The following is a 7889-nucleotide window of genomic DNA, read 5'->3' on the forward strand; positions in this document are numbered from 1 at the left end:
GATCTATTGATGGACATTTATAACCGCTTGAGTAGAAACGTAACCATAATGGTTTTCGTTCCAAATTTCCATTGAAATTGATAAAAACTTAACGTAAATGAAAGAGTTCTGGGTGGACGAAGCTGCAGTGAGCAGTTAGTTGGAACCCTTCCTAATTCAAAAATGTCCGACTAAATTTATTATTTCTAGCATTTTACTGCTAATAATCGTCATAAAATGTAGCATATACAACACGCAATATTTGGTATGGTGAAAGATATCTTATAATATATATGGGTTCACTTCCGTTTGTCTTCCATGAATTTAACGACACAGCACATACAGTTGCTAACTTTATTCAATTGAGTACAGTCAGAGAGACACGACCACTCACACTCAGTCTACGCAAACCCGAGCAATTGTAGAATAGTTTGAATCTGTCCTATTAAGGATTGTTCCCTGTACATTTACACAAAGCAACGTACCTACACATTGTTGTTTATTGGCAATTCCATACTGTATTTTATGATGTGATTTGAATAAAAAAAGGTTTAGCAACAAGAGCTCTTGTTTTAATTTTACACAAAATTTACTTGAATAACTTCTATTAGTTTTTTTTTTTAATGGGTGAAAATGGTATGGTAACCCCGCCTGCGCTAACGGGATACGCTGGCGGAGCACCAGTGAAGGGTGATCGATGAGAATGAAAACAGGCCAGTTAGCCCATCATGATGAATTCATCAGGAAATAACCATGATAGTTGCCAGGGGGAACCGCGAGGAGGTCGACCTGGTTGGGTATATTGCTAGCAATGTGATTCTCAGTCTCCATTAGTAACAATCCCTTTCCCCCCAACTTCTATTAGTAAAACAAAATCTTGACGTAAATATTTATCATATACAATTTTTTTTTACTTAAGTACAGCAACGCCAGACAAGAAAGGGATACAATTTTAGCTGACTATACTGCTTGTATGTATGTTTGCAAATAAGTGAAGCCTGTATCATGGATTAATACCGTTACCGATGGTATACCGTTATCAGTAACAATCTCCTTTCTCCTGCCAGGTGCACGGTATAAGGTTGACTTCCACGCGATGTTCCCTGGAAACTATCACGGTGAACTTGTTATGATAGGCCAACTGATCTAATCATATTAGATCTATAGTATTATATAGTACTATTATATACTAGTAGTTTATATTAGTATAAATAACTAATCTACGATAACATTCGTTACTAATGAAACTAATGGACATATAATCGTACACTTTCTTTCATTACTTTACCTAGTCAGGAAATAAATTTAAATTCTTCCCGCCTACATACATAAAATATCATTCAATTCATAGTTTATCTGTGGTAGTAAATTTAGTGTCCGATTAAATAGATTTTTCTTTTTGAAGTTAAATAATCACACGTTCACAATAATGCTTTTTTATTTTATTACAAACTTTTATCATAAAATAATATCCTATAATCAATGGATTTCTATTAATTTGTATATGCAAAGCGTCCTCTTCACGTTAAAATGTAGAATATGTTTCCAACTTCCTACTCTTCTGTAAAATTCGACAGAGAAATAATTAATTGTAAGTGCTTATTGTATGCCTATAAGTTCACTAAGGCCTCCTCAAAATTTATTAAATGTTCTAATTCATAAATATTGTAACATTAATGATTTTCATAAGAAAAAAGTAGTTTTATTAATTCAAATCCGTTATGACGTACAATTTTGAACATCGATTTAACAATGCATCAATATCAAACATCATAAATTAATATTAAATGAATGTTCATATAGTATTAATTTTGTTAGATCGTTTTCTAGCTTTATAAATATTTTGTAAACATTAAAATATTAATTTACTATTTCAATTTATTGCAAGTTCAACACCTCTCCACAAGATGGCGTTAACTGTATTTTTTTACACATATAACGAACCATTTTTTTTAATGGGTGATAATGGAATGGTAACCCCACCTGCGCTATCGGTATACACCGGCGGGGCACCAGTGAGGGATGATAGATGAGGATGAAGCAAGTCAGTTAGCCCATCGTGACGAATTCAACAAGAATTGTTCACGATGGTTTCCAGGGGTAACCACGTGGAGGTCGACCTGATAGGGTATATTGCTATCAACAGAGATGTCAATCTCCATTCAAAACAATCCCTTTCCCCCCTATGACGAACCGTTACAGAAGCCAGGGTGGTTAAGTAGTACTATATACAAGAAAGATAATTTGGATTTTTATTACTTGTCTATCACTCAAATATGCATAAACGTTAGAACAGATTCAAATGAAATTAAACAAAAAAACGACCTGTATCTTGAATTTATAACAGAGCAAACTTACAGGGTAGGTATTTCATAAGTTGGTATAAATACTAGCTGCAACTATTAAGTATTGTCACAGTATAAAGCTGTTACATCAAAGGTGTGGTAAGGATAAAAACCGACTTCAATAATGCAGATACCAGTTATTTTTGTTTAAAAACCAAACTGTTTTTTCGATTTTGTCTAAAATTTCTATAGCACCGGAATCTGGAATAGAATCTGAAAGTATTAACTTTCAGATAAAAAAAAAAAGAATTTTCCAAATCCGTTTAAAAATGACGCAGTTAGGAAGTAACAAACATAAACAAAATACAATTGAATCGAAAACCTTCTATTTTGAAGTCGGTACAAAATACTCATTGCATATTTATTGTTCCGAGTGAAGTTTTGATGTGAACAAAACTTAGGCAATTTAAAATCCTCGTGGAATCTTAATCAAACTGTCTGCAATCAAAATAACTTAGTCAATAGGTCCTATTAACATTTTCTACCTCGCAGCCTGCGGGGGATGCACGTACAGTTTGGGCGGCTTTAATTTATTACTTCTCTGTGCGCTTTTCCCCCAAAGACTACTGCGTGTAGATATTTGGATCACCTGTTCCAAAATTTCCCAAAGTTTATACTGAAAATTAACGATATATTTCCTATTAGCTGCGTCCTCTACTTTGGTTTTGTAATTTCAATATAAACATACTGTGTGTTATTTATCAAAATTGCTATTATATGATATTACTCATAATACTAGTATTTTGTTCCACTGTTTTTATTTTTATCAAGAAGTTACAGTACAAACAGAGATTTTATGAAATTTTGGTACAATCCACTCACCTGTTTAATTCTATGTAATAAATGTCCAAATATCTGCCTAATATCTGATACCTGCTATTGATTTTCACCACCGTACAACCCGCCATAAACTAAAATTTCATCCCAACCATCTGGACGAGTGGCGGTCCTCCACCGTGCGTTTTTCAAGGCACTTTCTCCCACGCACAACTACTCTTTGGAATCAACTTCCAGCAGCAGTATTTCCGAACCGATACGACAATATAACCTTCAAGAAAAGAGCATATTCCTTTTTAAAAGGCCGGTAGCACACCTACAATGCCGTAGGTGTTGTGGGTGACCATGGGCGGCGGTAGTCACTTACCATCAGGTGAGCCGCATGCTCGTTTTCCCCCTGTGTTGTAAAAAAAAATTCTTTATAAATTTTCAATTTTATAACATTAATTAACATTCGTATATAGTGAATACTCGCCATTGTATATTATTTATGTTTTATGTTTAGGAAACTGCGAGAAACATCGACTTAAACCAATTCATTAATCAATCGCATCAATGACAGCACAGAATATTTTATTACTTTTTTAACAAAAAAAAAAATTTCGTAATTTGCATAAATTCGGTACGTTGCTATAATTATGTTACATATTTTCCACCACATCTGCCTTTCATGCGTTTTCTGTTATTACCTAATGGTCAGCTGGTAGAGAATGCCAATGCCAATATGGCATTAAGCTCGCCACTTGTACATAGTTTCATTGTGCAATAAAGAATAAATAAATAAATTAATTATACTTCTGTATTCAAATTATACAAATAAATGTACATTTAAACAGTGTTACAGTTTAAATACTTAGTGAAATTATTTAACGAGAATATTATTATTTGTTTAGGAGATCCGGAGCGAAGGACTTTCCATTTACTCTCTGTCTCTCTATAATTTTGTTTGTTGTTTCTTGACGGTCAAGTTCACGCCTTATTGTTTACTCTTGACTTGAATTGGTTGAAGTTAAATAACAGGATTATTTTAGCACTAGCTGTGCCCCGTGGACTTGTTTGCGTGAAGTATATAACAAATAACCTATGTGTATCCATCATGCAACCTATCATGATCAACCTATGTCCGGGAGGGAAATAGGGTTGTTAGCAATGGAGTCTGACAGCCCCGTTGCTAGCAATATACCCTATCAGGTCGACCTCCCCTGAAAACCATCGGGAACAATTCTTGTTGAATTCGTCACGATGGGCTTCATTTTCACATATCATCCTTTACTGTTGCCCCGCCAATGTATATCGATAGTGCGGGCGGGGTTACTATTCCATTATCATCCATTAAAAAAAACTTATGTCCCTGTGTGTATTGATTTTATTTAAATTGCTTTTAAGAATGAAATGTCTAAACGCCCATACAAATATCTTCGACTATAGACATATATTCGATATAGATAGATAGATACTCTTTATTGTTTCCTCCAAAAGATTACAATAGTAAACTTATTATAAATATAAATAATTACAAGAAATAATCACAATGAGAAAACAATGGGCGACCTTATCGCTAAGAGCGATCTCTTCCAGGTAACCGTAAAGAGTATTTTACAAAAAACCGACTTCAATTGTGGCAAAACTCAGTTATTTTTATTTAAAAACTAAACTACTGAATGGATTTTAATAAAATTCCTATGAGAACGTTCTATTAATATTTTCTTCCAAATAAAAAAAGAATTTTTCAAATCGGACCACAACTGATGGAGTTATGAGGTTATGATATATAAAAAAATACACAGATTAAAGAACCATCTTCTTATTGAAGTCGGTTGAAAGGTTGAATGGATTTTTGATAAAATGTAAGTGCACAGAAGGAAACATTCTTTTGAATTGACGTACAGAACGACGTACTTTTTTATTTTAATTTACAATTAATTAATTATTTATTTGCATTTTCATATATTACTGAGGTGGCAAACAAACATACAGCCCATCTGATGGCATGCGGTTACTACACTAGTGAAAAAAACCAAAAAAAAAGAACCAAAAAGTTTTGAAAAAATTGTCGTTTCGGTAATCATTAGGATTGAGCAGAACACGTTGCTTAAAAAATTGTTTCATCATAGGATCTCAAAACTAGAAACTTTGAGCTTTAAAATCCTTTTTTTTTAATTCCAATACGATCATTTTTAAAGGAAATACAGCTACTTGAAAAACTTCAAACAATTTATCATTTATTTCTGATCCCTTAATTTTTTCCACTAGTATATAACCTATGAACGCCTGTAATACCAGGTGCATAACGACCGTGAAAAAGCCTATTTAACCCTTTTTTGAAGTACCCCATACTGTAGTCTCTTGAGAAAACATCTACAGAGAGCTCATTCTGTAACCTGAGTGTTCGTAGAAGGAAGCATCACTGAAACTGCGCTGCACACGACTATCAATCTTTAAGGTAGGGAGATAAACTGGGGATGTATTTTAATATTATATACTTGTATCACGTGTACATAGATTAAAGATCATGTCTACCAGAGCTCTCAAACACCACACAAATATTTACAGAAGTACAGGTAGACTTTGTACAAAAGTCGATTGCTTGGGTACCTCTGTCCCATTCGTGTTTCAACCGTGAAGCAGTTGTGTTTGCATGGGTATGTTTCGGTTTGAAGGGTGGGATATGGCGTGAATTTACTGGATACAGAGAAATAACACCTGAGTCCTCAGGAATGGCAACGCATGGGGGGTATCATGGGCGAAACAGTATACTCTGTTATGTCCATGGTACTGCTCATGTCTATAGGCGACGGTTACCACTTTCCATTAGGTGGGCCGTCAGCTTGTTTGCCATTCTAAGTTGTATAAAAAAAAATAGATAATTACTTCTAAATTGAGTCTTCTATAATTATGGGAAGTGTGGTGATGAGCGCAGTGTGCGCCTGTACGTAATCGGTTCAAGATTAATAGTTCACATCCAGTTCAGAAGTCGTTTAATGGCCCGTAATCAATGTAATCTGACTACAGTGGCTTAGATCGATAGGTCGGCTCTGCAATATCTCTAATTATCTATACATAGATAGATAGATAGATAGATAGATACTCTTTATTGTTCCCTCCAAAAGATTACAATAGTAAACTTATTATAAATATAAATAATTACAAGAAATAATCACAATGAGAAAACAATAGGCGGCCTCATCGCTAAGAGCGATCTCTTGCAGGCAACCTTTGGATGGAGAGGAGTAATTATAAACAATTTGGTGGGAGGCACGATGAAAAATATGAAGAATGACATAGTATGTTTATTATCCATGGTTTATTTTAATGGATGATAATGAAATGGTAACCCTGCCCACGCTGTCGGTTTACACTGGCAGGGCTCCTATGAGTGATAATTGATGAGGATGAAAAGGCAGGTCAGTTAGTTCATCGTGATAATTACACTAGAACTAACTACGATAGTTTCCAGGGGGAACCACGTGGAGGTAGACCTGTTAGGGTATATTGCTAGCAATGGGGCAGTTAAACTCGATTACTAATAATCCCTTTCCCCTCTTATTATCCATGGCAAGGTACTATATTATTTGTACTACTTTATGCTCATACACAGATGTGAGAAAATATGCGTTTTTGAGTTTAAAAAAAAAACTATTTATAAGTGTGATAATTTTGATGTTTGTATGTTTACCAGAGGGAGACTTTGTATAAAAGTCGATTGCTTGGGTACCTCTGTCCCATTCGTGTTTCAACCGTGAAGCAGCTGTGTTTGCATGGCTGTGTTTAGGTTTGAAGGGTGGGATATGGCGTGAATTTACTGGGTACAGAGGAATAACACCTGAGTCCTCAGGAATGGCAACGCATGAGGGGTATCATGGGCGAAACAGTATACTCTGTTATGTCCATGATACTGCTCATGTCTATAGGCGACGGTTACCACTTTCCATCACGTGGACCGTTAAGCTTGTATGCCGTTCTAAGTTGTATAAAAAAAAGTTTATTGCTGAATGGATTAGTATGAAATTTTGAATAGTGGTAAATTTAATAATGTAAGTAATAACTAAGTTATCTAAGTAATAATTACTTATAAAGCATAATTATTGCGTTGAAAATTTTATAATTATATCGCATTTTGCTTTTGAAGTTTCTAATACTTAATTTTTTTATATTAATTAATATTTTTTAATACTGCCTAAATTAAAAATTCCAACATAGTTTAACAAAAACATTTGCATAATTAACGTTATAGTTCGCCGTTGTAGAATACTTTTAACGTTATCATTTAGAACTAGTAACGATTATATTTATTTTGAAAAATTTACAACATTGTAGAGTGCAAGAAATATTTAAATAAAATTGATATATAATTCGGATGTTTGCACATTTAAATATAAATTCTTTTAATTCTATTAAAATTTATTTTAATAAAAATCAAACATAATTTGATGAAAGACATAGCACGCATACCTATTGATGCAATCGCAAGATTTCTCAAATGGTGCATACTTTACGACACTTATTAACAATAAATTATTTAGTACAATAACAAGGAAAATAACTGTATATAAACAACAGATTTTTAGAATACGTAAAATGATAATTTTGTATATTAAGAAATAATAAAAAAAGAAACCAAAAAAACCAGGGTGCCAGTATCATCCACAGCTATAAACACTTTTTTTTAATATCAACAGGTCAGTGTTGTAGCGGCAACTCAGAGTCAAATGTAGGGGCATGCATGTACATAATTAGGCTAATGGGATAATAATATCAATTTGAATTAATGACGCCTAATTAACTTAA

Source organism: Galleria mellonella, unplaced genomic scaffold (assembly GCF_026898425.1).
Source record: "Galleria mellonella isolate WM207_F2 unplaced genomic scaffold, CSIRO_AGI_GalMel_v1 utg36, whole genome shotgun sequence".
NCBI classification, from domain to species: Eukaryota; Metazoa; Arthropoda; class Insecta; order Lepidoptera; family Pyralidae; genus Galleria; species Galleria mellonella.